This window comes from Dermacentor silvarum, chromosome 7 (genome assembly GCF_013339745.2).
Source record: "Dermacentor silvarum isolate Dsil-2018 chromosome 7, BIME_Dsil_1.4, whole genome shotgun sequence".
NCBI classification, from domain to species: Eukaryota; Metazoa; Arthropoda; class Arachnida; order Ixodida; family Ixodidae; genus Dermacentor; species Dermacentor silvarum.
The window spans coordinates 83,120,860-83,135,468 of NC_051160.1; the positions used below are offsets into that span (position 1 = coordinate 83,120,860).

General features: G+C 41.3%; 1 long non-coding RNA gene across 2 annotated transcripts; it reads right to left on the reverse strand.

The window, feature by feature from the left end:
* Positions 1-1,631: 1,631 nt before the first annotated feature.
* On the reverse strand, positions 1,632-14,396 carry LOC125946839 (uncharacterized). 2 transcript variants are annotated; one of them, XR_007467916.1, is made up of 4 exons: positions 13,733-14,396; positions 12,974-13,067; positions 8,144-8,408; positions 1,632-2,479 (listed from the first exon to the last, which is right to left on the reverse strand). It is a non-coding gene; the product is annotated as an uncharacterized LOC125946839 (long non-coding RNA). The 2 variants fall into 2 exon arrangements; XR_007467915.1 differs by having other exon boundaries at positions 1,632-2,482; positions 13,733-14,394.
* Positions 14,397-14,609: the final 213 nt, after the last annotated feature.

Below are 14,609 nucleotides of genomic sequence, written 5' to 3' on the forward strand. Positions count from 1 at the left end.
GTGGTTTTGCGCTTTTTTGGTTCTTGCTTTACGAACCTTTCAGAAAAACTAAGGAAGCTTCGCTTACATGAACAGACATCAGGGATCTCTTCTGCCTATTTCATTTTATAAAGCGGTGACTATTGCCGGCCCGCCCCGTCGGTCTCATCTCTGGCACAATTGAGGTTCGACGTCTGTAATGCCATTGGCTGTGGTCATAGCTCCTGTGATTTAAGACAAGTGGTACCTTTTATTTCTTCTTGAAGCAAGAGATGATATTTACAATGTGGATATCTCTTTATATATTCCTAATGACGCATGGTTTCGGGTCGTTGTAATGCAATAGCTCAAGGAGGGTTGAAGTGGAAAAATAGTGTGTGTGAATCTGAAGTCTGGGAAGCCGGTCACCTGACAGAGTTAGAGAGAGGATGGGAGAGCTTAGGAGAGCGTCTATGTATGTACGTGTAAAGGTGTGTATGTATGACGGTTGTCTGCAGTGCACACCATCAGTTTCACTTTGATCCCCGAAGAGACTGGACGTGTCTCGAGTGAGCTTATGAAGAGCACTTTGCGATGTGGGGAACTTGGTTTAAATAATGTGAAACTGGGACTTCGAATAGGTGCGACGTATTGCCACCGCATTTTTCTCGTATTTACTGCTAAATTGCCAATGATCTTTTTTTTTTCTTCTTCTTCCTCAGCTGTCTGGAGCTTCCGAAGGGGCACCATTCACAACTAAGAGAAAGATTCGTCGGAAGTCTTGATTATACACGTTTTATGAAGTTGCGTGCGATTATCTGATTTGTTAGTAGCCCCGAGGACCGTTTTCCAGTTATTTGTGAAAGGAAGCTGCTCTTGCTAGTGCCAAAATGCCCCGTACTGACGATTTTCACCGCGTTTATGTCGATTGCTGCAAGGCGCATGCGTTATAAATCACGGGCGGGAACTAATAACACGTGTAATGCTTAATGTTTAGACAAACGCCCCATTCGATTGGAGCAGGTTGCATACTCATATGCATGAAGTGTGCGCAAATGGCGCAAGATGTGTGCTCGAAAGTAGGCATCATATAAGCCAATACAAGCCTCTTCTAGGACGGCCGTGCGTGCCTGCGAAGTTGATGGAGGTTAGGAGAAATGAACACCGAAGTGCGGGAGTAATTTAAAGGAGCTTGATTATAATATTCTCTAAAGCTACTTTGATATTTACTGCTCATACTAAAGCCTGCACACACCAGCTCAGTAGGAACGCAAGTGTGTCTATAGTGCGCGTGCATACAACGCGCATACCCGAAAGAGAAGGTAGAAAGTCGCCCTTCCTTCGCCAATGAGGCCGTTAAGCGCAGTGCTTATACGGTGCATGTGTGAAAGTGTATGTCACTGTCGTTTTTGCAACCAAATTCACTCCTCGTCTGAGGCGATCTAGGAGATGCTGCTCAAACACTCAGCGTCCGAGCCGCGCATGCACCGGCAGCGCAACAGTACACTGTAAAAAAATTGCTTTGGTTTTACGGCCAATCTGCTGGTAATTTGTGACCGAACACTTTGCGTAAGTAAAGAACGGTCATTTCCGTAGAACGGACAACCGTAAAAATAGAGAGCGTATTACAAAATACGAGTGCTTATGTATTCAGAAAACGGAAGACTCTGTATGCTGAATCGTATGGTTCGACCGTTAATGTACAGGTGCTTTCCGTATTCAGAAAACGGAAGGCGCTGTATATTGAATCTGTAGTATACGGTCCAACCGTTAAAATACAGGTATTTTCGTATCCAGGAAACGAAAGGCTCCGTAGGCTGAATTTGTACTATACGGTCCAACCGTTAAAATACAGGTGTTTCTGTATCCAGAAAACAAAAGACTCTGTATGCTGAATCTCTACTATACGGTCCAACCGTTAACATACAGGTGTTTCCGTACTCAGAAATAAAAAGGCTCCGTATGCTAAATCTGTACTATACGGTCCAATCGTTAAAATAGAGGTGTTTCATGCATTATGTTTTACAGAGCATATTGATTATTTAGAGAATGTACTATTGGGGACAGAAGTGCCCAAAATGTGCGAATGACGACCGAATTTTAATGGTGCACTTTCTGCTGGGATCAGCCACGCTAACATTTGCATTCGGAAAGTGGTCTGCAACGCAGATGATAGCGGCTGATAGTGCAGAGATGCAATTTGGTCGACACTCGCACGTCCTGGGCACTTTTGTCCCCGATAGTACATATCCTTTAATGCAAATGTCATGAATGCAGCTCATTGCAGAAGCAGCAGGTCGCTATGGAGAAAACTGTCTGGCCAACACATTGAAATAGCTCAAAAGATCAAACACTTTGCTTTTTGTGATATGAATGAATTGCACGACATATATACAAATAAGTGCAAAATTTTATTCGTCAAGTACTTTAGATCACAGAAGCAATTTTATTTTCTTCGACCACTCGTCTTGCACTTTTCCTGGTGAAAGCTGTTCCCACATGCCTTGCAAGGATAAACTTGCTGCTGTTAGGAGAAACAAATAATATTGGTGAATTTCCATCCTAAAGGAAGTGGCAACAAAAGACAATCACAGAACACAACAAAGCGGTAACTGAAGTATTAAAAAACCATGAACGTGGTTCAACATTGTCAAAACAAGGGATATTGCTGTAGCCAACAATTCGACAGATACGTGTCATCAGGGCAGCAGCTGTTTTCCTTGGCAGCGGTTTTTGATGTGCATAGCTCACTCGCCCCTACCCTCATCTGGTGCATATAGTAGGTCAAGAGAAACCAAAGTGTTAAAATAAAGGTAGGAAGGGTGTGTTTCGCAGTGATTGTGATGGAGTGTGTAGGGGCACTGCTGTAAGTTGTTACAATGAGTAGGGATGACCTAAACAGAAAACGATCTGTAGACCTAGTAGACCTATTCTTCCCAGAAATCAACATAGGAATTAAAATAAACTGTTTGGACATTTGGCAAAAAAAAGCAATGAAGAGTTAGGCAAAATAAACTTTGTAACATGATGTGTCTGTTTAAGATCAGTGGAAATGGCAAATTAAGGTACGTTATCAATAAACATTTCATCAAGATCCGATAAAGAAAAAAAGATATTGGTCAAATAATAAATAAGTAAGGACACCAAATTAAACTGGGTATGACCATAAATAGTAAAGAACAGCCTGTGAAAAAAAATGGGACGGGAAATGATAAAAGGTGCAAGATAGGGAAAAGTTTAGCACTGTTTACTGTATGTTCATGCCACTACTGACGACTTGAAATTTCAGTCTTCCTGCTGAAGCTGTATTACTTGGATAAGGAAATGGATCACTTTGCAGACAAGTCTACGTTCAGATTCTGTTCAAATCTTCAATGTAATTTTATGGAAGAAAATGGTATGGACAGTCCTACTGGATGGGCATTCATTCAGCAGTACCATCCACAGGTATTAGCTTAAAATTTATTGGTCTCACTGGACCTTAGCTCTTGGGAAATCATTAGCTGTTTTTTTTATCACAGATGCCTTCAAGTTATATCGGTTGGCAGGAGTGCTAGCACACAACATTATACTTGTTGCCGCAGTCAAAAGTGATATTTGGTAACAATGAGTAAAAGAAGCAAACAGCATTCTACAATACTGATTCAAGTCAACCGAAAAAGCTGCTAAAATGAATGTACCCTGGCCCCCAATACACAATAATTGCACATCACATTGATGGTCATCGTGTCGATCATGCTATTAGAACACTAGGCATCAAGTGAGGAGAATAAGGAGATCAAAAAAATTAAATTATGGGGTTTTACGTGCCAAAACCACGATCTGATTATGAGGCACGCCATAGTGGGGGATTCCGGAAATTTGGACCACCTGGGATTCTTTAACGTGCACCTAAATCTAAGTAGACGGGTGTTTTCGCATTTCGCCCCCATCGAAAATAAGGGGATCAGAGGGCACATCCTTTTTTTTCGAACATTAAATGTACTTCGCCTTAATGTTGCCTTCCAACTCCGAAAGGAGCAGTTTGCGAGATGGTGACCGACACATAAGAAAACTCATGACATTCTGTGCAGCAGAACATCACGGGCAAATACACTTTTTCCTGCAAAATGACATACTGTAGTGAAACCTTGTGCACATGTGCCAACCTTAGAATTTGAAAAACACCACAGTGGAAGACACAAAGTGTTAACTTTGCTGGAAAATACTAAAATTATATGATTATTCATTCAAGATTCGCCGACTTTGCTCTCTACAGGTGCTGTAAACAGGCACCCTGCTTTTGCAGTTGTAGTAACAATGATCTGTAGAGCAGATGAGGAGAAATGGTTATAAAGTTTACGCAGGAGTATACGCCGCAAATGACAATCCACTTCACATTTTAATCTGGTGGAGGATGCGTACTCCAAAATAGAAGAAACTAGTGTACCCTAAAGATTTCTGTGGCCGATGCCTGTGCACTAGCAGGTACACATAACATGGCAGTTGCAATTATATTCCCCAAGCTATAGTTACTGCAAGCTACTGCCAGTGTACTGGTCCACAGCTGTAATACATTTAGGGCAATTTAAAACTCTCTAATGAATTTATCTCATATGACAGAATTGGAATGCAATATCTTGCAAATAAGTGATGCTGTATGTGCCGTCCCATACAATGAAACACCTTTGAAAAACCTGAATAGCCACCTGGGCCGTGACGAGAGGTGACGTGTATTCTGTGTAAACTAGTACAGCTGCATAGTGTAAAGCTCTGGAAAGTGCATTTAGTAACAGCTGTGAAGCTTTTTTCTTTTTTTTAAACTGCACACAGTAAAAACCTCCTTACAGTTTTGAAAAACTTTTTATTAAAAAAATTTTCTGCGCGCAAACAAACAAGGACGAAGAACCATTTGCTTAGAACCCAGAGATCTGCTCAATCCAATCAACAGGACACATCAACAGCGCATATAACAACACGTGTGATAAAAATGCCACGGATCAGCGCGACCCCGTCAACATAAAAACAGCAATGCACATAAAACGAGCACTTAAGATGAAACTATGTTAAGGATAAGATGACAGGAGCGAATTCTCTTTATCTAGCAATGAAACAGAAGGATGACTGATGCATTTTTACTTTAGTTTTGCAATCCAGTGCACTTCCACAATTTCCCTCGCGGTTTGATTTCGTTGCCTAAACAATGTGCCAGTGCTTTTAAGACAAGGTGAGCACGCATGTTCTTGACAATGCATGGCGAAATGCTTACTAGGGCCACCTTTCAGACTGGACAAGTGTTCCCTTAGTCTTGTGTTAATGCATCTTGAAGTCTGCCCTACGTACACATGACCACATGTCATACAAACCTGATACTCAACATTCTTCGCACAATCAAGAAATTGGTTCTTATGCGGATGTTTAATACTACATTCTTTCTTTGCATCACCCTTACTTTCGAACTTACTTTTTACTCTAGAACACACATTACCTCTTTTGTTTTTAGCCGAAAACACCACTTTTACTTCATAACTCCCAGCCACCTTTTTAAGTCTGTGTGAAAGGCGATGCACATATGGAATCACTGAAACCTTGAAAGCTAATTCTTTCTGCCTTAAATTTTTTGTGCATAGTTCCTTATCCTGTTCAAGTTTTTTCATTAGTCTAGCGCATGACACCAGCATCACAGCGAGCAGGTACCCGGCCTCTCTCAACTGATCAACTTGCTCAAGAAAGGCAATGTTTACAGTGCGGTAACACGACTTCAACAATGCTGAGTGGCAACATGAAATGACTGTGCCATTCTTTACAAGCCTGGAATTGCTTGAGGCATAGTTCATGTAGCTTGTTAACAAGAAACTGTAGCTTCTTATCTACCAGTACTTGCAAAGTAAAATTTAAGCCCTTGCCTAGAGTCAAAGGCTTCTACTACTATTGAAGGCTTGACTTTTACTTCGGAAGTACCGGTAGATAACAAGCTACAGTTCCTTTATGTCAAGTTAGAAATTCTACCAGAACATGTGTGTTGGTCATTCACGCCCCGAGCTGGAAAACCGCTAATGAACTATGCCTAAAACCATTGCAGGCTTGTGAAGAATGGCATAGTCATTTCATGTTGCCGGTCAGCATTGTTGAAGTCGTGTTCCGCACAGTAAACATTGCCTTTCTTGAGCAAGTTGATCGGTTGAGAGAGGCCGGGTAGGTGCCTGCTCGCTGTGATGCTGGCGTCATGTGCTAGACTTAAGAAAAACTTAAACAGCATAAAGAACTATGCACAAAAAAACAAAGCCAGAAAGAATTAGCTTCCAAGGTTTCAGTGATTCCGTATGTGCATGGCCTTTCACACAGACTTAAAAAGGTGGCTGGGAGTTACGAAGTAAAAGTGGTGCTTTCGGCTAAAAACGAGAGGTAGTGTGTGTTCTAGGATAAAAAGTAAGTTCGAAAGTAAGGGTGATGCAAAGAAAGAATGCAGTATTAAAAATCTGCGTGAGAACCAATTTCTTCATTGCGCGAAGAAAGTTGTGTATCAGGTTCCTGTGACATGAGGTCATGTGTACGTAGTGCAGACTGCAAGATGCTTTAACACGAGACTAAGGGAACACTTGTCCAGTCTGAAAGCTGGCCCTAGTAAGCATTTGGCTATGCTTTGTCAAGAACATGCGTGCTCACCTTGACTTAGAAGCACCTCCATATTGTTTAGGCATCGAAATCAAATCGCGAGAAATTGTGGAAGCGCACTGGATTGCAAAACTAAAGGAAAAATGCATCAGTCATCCTTCTGTTTCACTGCTATATTCGCTCCTGTCTTTTCATCTTAAGTGCTTGTTTAATGCGCATTGCTGTTTTTATGTTGACCGGGTCGCGCTTATCCGTGGCATTTTTATCAAAAGTGTTGTTATATACGCTATTGATGTGTTGTGTTGACTGGATAGCACAGATCTGGGTTCTTAAGTAAATGGTTCTTCGAAAATAAAACCAGTTGTTAGAACGGGATCGTGCTTGTGTTGCTCCTTTTCTTCGTCCTTGTTTGTTTATGCACAAAACATTTTTTAATGAATCTGTTCCACTTAGGCAGACTCACAGTTTTGCTTCCTTTTTTTAAAGGTAATGACACGTATGGCTATCACATACATGTACAGTATGACCTTCATTCCCAAACAAAGTGAACAGCACTACCCTATGGGTCAGGTGCCTTGTTTCACACATTCTCCCAAACATTATTAGCGCGGGACGCTGATGTTGGCAGGGAAACTGATTTATGGAGCAATATAAAGTATTAAGTACTCAGCTCTTAATGTTTTCTCTGCTGTTTAAGCATCGATGGGTCTTATAGTAAGAAAATACGGAATGCAACATGCATAATTCACGACGCAACCCCTTTGGAAGTATTTAGTAGTCTGAATTATTTGGATTGCATATTTAGATTAGAAGGATTTCATTCCACTGCAAGAATGGCATCATCCCAATAATTCTTGCATTTGGTGCTATATTTACTTTTATTTCAGTTGGAATGTAGATGCATCGACAGCGATATCGCTTGACATGTCTTCGATCGACTGTTTCTCCAACTTAAGCAAACTCATATTCTGAAATGACCTTGTAGATGATACCAAGAACTTGCTCAGCAGGAGTATGTCTAACATTCACGAGATCTGAGGCTCTTGAACGCATATGTAAGAAAGCCTGGGGTGCATGCTGCTCTCTCATTTAATCAGCAAGTTTCTGGAAATCATCTATAAGTTTTCTTGTGATGAATGTAAATTTGCTTGGACGGGAGAAACATGGAACTTGAACAGGTGAATTATGCAGCATAAGAATGATCTCAGCAAGAAGCAGGCATCAAGAAGCATTGTCGCTCAACACGCATAAACCGTCAATTAAAAGAATTATTGGGATGATTTAAAATTCTGGTAGTGTAATGAAATTTGTTTTCTAATCTATATTTAAACTCCTTGATTATTCAGCCTACTACCACTACCTTTGCCAGAAACATTCATAGTCATTATCCTACCTATGCCAAATTATTCCGACCAATATTCAAGCCTTCATAAGCTGTTTTTTTTTCACTGCCAATTCTCTGAGGGAGAAGAGGTGTCCTATTTCTCTCCACCTATTTCTCGTTCACTGTTCACTCTCAAACTGCATTAAGCTTCAGCAGGTTCTATGCTTAAAGCTGTGATTCCCTTTCCCTCTGCCATCTTTGACCCACCTGGTTAGCTAAGTAGGTAGAAAAACTGCAGAAGAAAGGTTGTGGCGCTGAGTTGGACTTGTGCCCCAAGGAACCTTTGCACGGTGGCTCGAGGAGCAACTGCTTGTGGCATGGAGTGGCTCAAGCTGTGATGAGTTCACTTTGTAAAATCCTGCTGGTCACTGCTGGCCCGTCTTTGCCGGAACAGGAATGAACGTTGGCAGTCTACAGTCTCGGTTTCTTCCTTGAGCGCCATGGCCATGTACAGAAACCTTGTCTCGACAGGCTGCATAAAAAAGGATAATTTGCTGAGCTAAGTCTTTTTTCCTAAAAGAACCCATTCAAAGTTGTATTTGTAACTTTGCGACACTTTCCGGGTGATGCCAGCGGTACTTCATTGCACAATGCCACAATCATGACTGAGCTGTGGCCATTCTGAATACAGCTTGCAACACGTGACAAGACCATATATACAAATGCAACCAAAATAGTAAACATTTGTTGTAGCTTCTGTATATGGCACTATTCGAATGAGACAATTGTAGCACTCTTCTCAGCTCAGTAAAGTTATTTCTCGTTATTTTACTTTTCATGAGGAAATTGCCATGAGCTTCTCTTGAAAAGTAAGTAAACATTCTTGCTTCAGTTTATTCTTCAAATTCTTGCATCACGAATGGATATCAGGAACCCATTTACACCACAGGCAGAGCTCCATATGTTTAAAAACATTATAAATCAAAGTACATCACAATTTTCATAATCGTGTCATGCTAGTATTATTGGTGGCTATGGCTGCTTCAAGCAATTATTTTTCATTAAGGCGGAAACAGTTATCATCTCAAATTGTTTGCAGCAAGGGTGTACAATCCACAAAATCAATCAAAAAGGTCACGTTGTGTTCACTATTCAAACATTTAGGATAGGTCACATACAACAGCTAATAAAGAATGCAAACTTGAAAATCTCAACTGAAGAAGAAACCAGTTTTTGAATATGGAGCAAAATGCCACCAGCTCATGTGGAGTACACCCTTACTATGTACTCCAAGCGAAGAATGTTGTTACAGCAATGCTTGAACACTATATGAATGTAATAATCAACAACCTTAAGCAGAATCTTAACACCACTAAACAAATTGTGCTTCGAAGATTCCTGATCCGAAATTCTCAACAAATTGTTCTGGTGTTGTACGTGTTAAGCTTGTTGTGCGTTCTGAAATGCAAGCTCACAACATCTACAATTTCTCTAAAGGCAATATCAGCTTTGTCAAGATAGGTATGACGTGCAGATAAAGTGGATAATGCATGACATCATGAACACTCAGATGTGTTTACCATTGGGCTCACTCTTGCAGCCATGAAATTATGAGATGCAGACACATTTTACGTTGAAACCGGTTTTGTGGAGTACTGCATGCTTCCCAGGCTTCTCCAGTTGTGAGAGCCGTCTCCCCTACACAAATGAGTGATGAGGAATAAAAAAAGAATTTCAACATGCAACAATATGTTGGTCATTTGCTAGTATGCAGCAGGCTTTTTGACTCCTAGCTTGCCTCACACAAATCTACCATGCACAGTATTTGCTTTGCCCAAGCATCAGCCACTTTACGATGCAATGTGTACAGAGCCCTTGCCCTTAGTTTTTCTGCTTTGGAAACAGTTACCGTGTGTTCAGCTGGCATCGAGAAAGGGGACATAAAATACTATGTGCACCACTGATCTCTACTATGTTTTGCTGAATGCCGCTTCGCTGCCCAGAGCCAGGGGTAGATGAAGCCAGTGGAAATGCAGTGTCGTGCAGCGGCTTGTCCCAAAAGTAGGGCATACGCTGCACTTACTAGTGTGTGCCGTTGCACAATATTGCTGCCATAAAAATTTTTCATCGTGGTTTTCCACATCTAGGCGATGTCTCCACATGTCTGGTGAGAGCTGTTACGATGTTCTGAACCCGTACGTGATAAGTTTTTCTTACAGAAAGCATTTTCTGATTGACAAGTGTTTTCAGCACGTGCCACTCATGTTAGCGATGCTGTCAGTGCTGTGATGGAAAATTCTGGACGTCTTCTCGAAATACTTCTCTGGATTGCTTCGGTAGCTTGCGGCACAAAGGGCAAGCATTATAGCAGAAATGCCGCACTCCTGTGCAGGTGAAATGCCACAGCAAAGTCGTGAAGTACCAACTTCTGGGACAAGGTTGGCTTCAGTCGAAGGCGCTCAATGCGCTATCCAGCCCCCCATAGTAGAGCTCAGTGGTGTGCAACCTTTTATGCTAGCTTTGCTATCTAGTCGGAACATTGGAAACAGCTCCCACCTTACTTTTCTCAACCTGTGACATGCAAACCGAAAGTCGCATCACTGTATTGATTCTATGGCTTTAGTTTTCTAAGCGAACTGCCTGCATATTCTAGCATGTTGTTAAAAAACACAGTTGGCACATTTTTACTGTTACAAGACAGGTTAGTTGGCTGACAGAAATGTGAAACATGTTACCAGCGCTCTGATAGGATGCAAAAAGGAGAATTGAAATTTACTTGGCACAGGGGCTACAGCAGGCACGTATGGTTACTGTATGCTCTATTGTTGTTTCAAGTAAAAGTTAAGTTTTTATGCTGTATTTCTACTTATTCTGAACCATCAAACTGCACAATCAATGTTCCAAGTTTATACATTCTTGGCGTTTGATTGCCCATGTGATTTATTTCCTATGAACACAGGCAGTAATCCCTCTATAATAAGCAAAATGAGTTAGAAAAAGAAAAGCCGTGATAATAGTCCACAATTGCCGAGGGCAGAAGTAATGGCTGATAGCACTTAATTGAAGCTACATAAATATTCAGTTTTCTCACAGCTTGTTCAGCAAGTAATAAAGAGGTATGCTGTGCACCTTTGCATGACCAATGCAATCTGGTGAGAGACTGTGCACTGAGTCTCCTTGGTTGTGTTCGGCAATTTGACTTTGGTATTTTGCTATACATAATTCCTTGGGTATTCGTAGCTTACTTTGCGATAAAATGGAACTTGGAGCAGTGGTCATCTATACATAAATATTTGCACATAAATAATGCAACCACAATGACAGCATGATGAGAGGGGGCAATATGAGACTCTCAGAAAACGAAAAAAAATATTACGATTATAATGTGACGTGATGCCACAAGAAAACAAAGCAATGCATAGAAGCAGATGGCGCTTCCATGCCACCAAGATTATTTACTAAATAGGCAGCGCTTCAGAAGTGCCCGCGACACAATTGAACAAGGCAAAGCTGCGTTTGCTCCACACGCGGTAGCGATCACAGCATTGTTGCCAAGTGGTTTAGATCGCCGCAGTTTAAGTTTCCAGAAAATGTACAGAAGAACAATCTGCTTTATAGTCTTAAAGAATATAACATGAAGTACATTACAAGGCCAGAAACATTCCTAGAAAAGTTGCCTTATATTTGCTTAAATCGGCAAGCAGCATGGCTTGTTTTACATAGAATAAATTTTCATGATACCGCAGTGTGCAGGGTTTTATAGACAAAGTGAAAAACATTCAGCCCATATACCACACTATGACGGTATGCAATAATTGTAATCTCATAATCTAAAAGGTGTAGTTGATTTTACAAAAGTTGACATTCTTCAATCTGAGCCCTGTAAATTTTAACACGCAGGGGCACCCCTTGGCTAAGCAATAGGGATGTAATGTGTATGCATACAAGCATTACCCCTATGCATTTGTACCACATTGCCCAAAAGAAATCAATTTTCCCGTCAAAGTCTGCCTCATGCAAGACTGGAATTAAAGCATAAGTTTATACAGTCATCCAAACAATAACACCTCATTTTCACATATGAAATTCATATAAATAGATCTCTCTTGATGCCAGCCTCCTGGAATGCTGAACCTTGCTGCATGCTTTAGAGAAATTATAGTAGTAGCACTTTACTCAAAAGTTATTTAGGGCTGCAGGGCTGCAGTGTTGCAGAACACACCTACAAATGCCGCATTTCATGTGTAACAACTTGGCTGATTTGCTTGAACAACCTACCAAGAGCAAATTAAAATTTCTTCCTGTTTAGCATTTTTGCCTGCTAGACCACAATCGAATGTCATCAGTATATTAACTTGGAGAAACAAATCTGGCTTATACGGGGCGTCCCAACACACAAAGGTTTGAAAATATGCAAATGCTACGTATCTGGACACAACCAAGGTAAAGTTTGCCATCACCTGGAGATACTCACTTTTTTGCATTCTGCCTAATTGCATAATTAAGTGTAAATTATTTAATCAACTTCTCACATATTATAATTACATGAAATATGTGCTACATGAAAGTTTTTCTGAGCGTGAAAGAAAGCCACGAATACACGCAAAGAGCCTCGAGCGGCCATTCATGCGGCAATTTTATGTGTATTCGCGAGCTTCTTTCCCGCTCGGAAGAACACTTATATGTAGCACTTTTTGCACAACAGGATGCTGTATCAGGAGTTGTTCATGGTGTTCTACAATTTCCTCATTTACACTTTTCATCTGATTAGAGTAATTGAGAGGTTGATTAATTAAGACTAATGATCTAATTAGGCAGAATGCAAAGAATATTCTCAGTATCTCCAAGCAATGGCAAACGTAATAACTTGGTTTTGTCCAGCTACGTGGCATCTTTATTTTAAAAAATATTTATGCATCATAGTTGGGACACTGTATATTAACAGCTTCACATATTGCCACAGCTGTGTGTTGTAACATTCAAAGGGTGCTTGTCCACCAGCACTCTAATGTCACTAACAGTGATCACCTACACAGCTAAGTGGATTGCCATGATGCAGGTTGGTAGTAAAATGCTGAGAGAAACAAATCCACTTACTTTGAAGGCAACAATATTGCGGTAACTTGAGAGACATGGTCTCATGGCAGGCAGCAGATCTCTTCTCAGCTCCAGCAGGACACCAGCAACTAGTCTTTCAGTAAAAGAAAATATTGAATCAGTAATGTTATGTTACCTTGTTCTTGCTAAGCATCAGCACAATCATCTGATTTTCATGCATATCTACTTTCTGCTGAAGCAGTTGAACTGAAGGATTTATAAAATACAGTCTATATTGATTGCATTTGCTTCTCTGGCATGTACAATTTTTTTGCAACTGATACATTTACAGCTAGCTACACGACACGAACGCTTGGATTGCCCAGACATCATTAGAAGCAAAACGTCTTGCTGCACCACAAGCAGTTGCACCAAGGAAAGACACAGCAGAGCTAACACTTTTTTTTTGGTAACTACAATGTAAATGCATGCAAACAAGGAGGCGACTATCGCACGTATAGTGACAGTACAAGCGTCAATAGGAATTATGTGCGCAACTGAATGCACTCTTATTCTAAGTTTTTAACGCGCATGAGCAATAGGTTATACGCGCCACACAAAAAATTTCGATCGCGCTACCATGGAGATCGATGTGAAATTATGTGATCCTTTTTCCCATTCACGCGCCATTTTTGCCCTATGACGCTGTTTACTGGCCTTTTGAAAAACAAATAGTTCTGTTCGCCACGCCAGCTTACCACACATCATCTAAACAGCTACACTATGCAAACCGAACAAATAGAATTACAACGGGCTTACCTCATACGTACGCGTACGCGCAGCGTGCGTACACTGTTGAACATCCGTTGAGGGCAGGCTATCCCGTATCCAAGCGCATACGTGCACCCGTACACAGGACTTCGATGCCGCAGCGTGCAGAGTTTTGTAGACGAAGGGACACATTCCGTTCAAACATCCCCGCGCTCTGACGGCACTTGACGAGCACAGAAGCGTACACCACACCGCGACAAATTCGGAACTTTGCCAGTCCTAACATGCCGAGAGTCGTACAGCCGAGAGTCAAGCAGCCTAACCATCCATCGCGTCTGTTCTTCGCTCACGATGCGTCAATCTCTGTTCCATAGGGCCTTGCTCCACTCTTGAGTACAAATCAAGACATATTTACGGTAAACTAACAAACTGTACAACATAAAAAGATAAACCGGCTGGCTACACAATGCAGCTTCGTCAACCGCTCGTCTTGTTACATCCTCCGAGATCGGAAGCGCCGCGCGTGGTTCCACCTGGTGCTGGGAGCGCGGAGAACAAAACAAAATCGGTTTCGTTTTCCCATTTATGCAGTAGTTGTTGGAAGAGTAAAATGATTGCTTGACAAATAATTGAACTCTGGAAGAGGAGATCGCTTTCTCTGCCACAGGGCATTGTATACATTGTATACATTGCCAAAGAGATATCTCTTTGTATACATTGTATACAAAGAGATAGAGAAAGCAAGGAGAGGAAAGGCAGATAAGTCAACCAGACGAGAGTCCGGTGAGCGTTGCAATGCCGTGCTAGAGTGTAATGCGATGCGTCAATAAGCTCTAGTATAGTGTTAATTTGGACTGGCTGGTGCATGTAATGAACGGGCAAATAGTGAGTTGTGCCATTACTTTTACCCACGGATAAAGCTCAT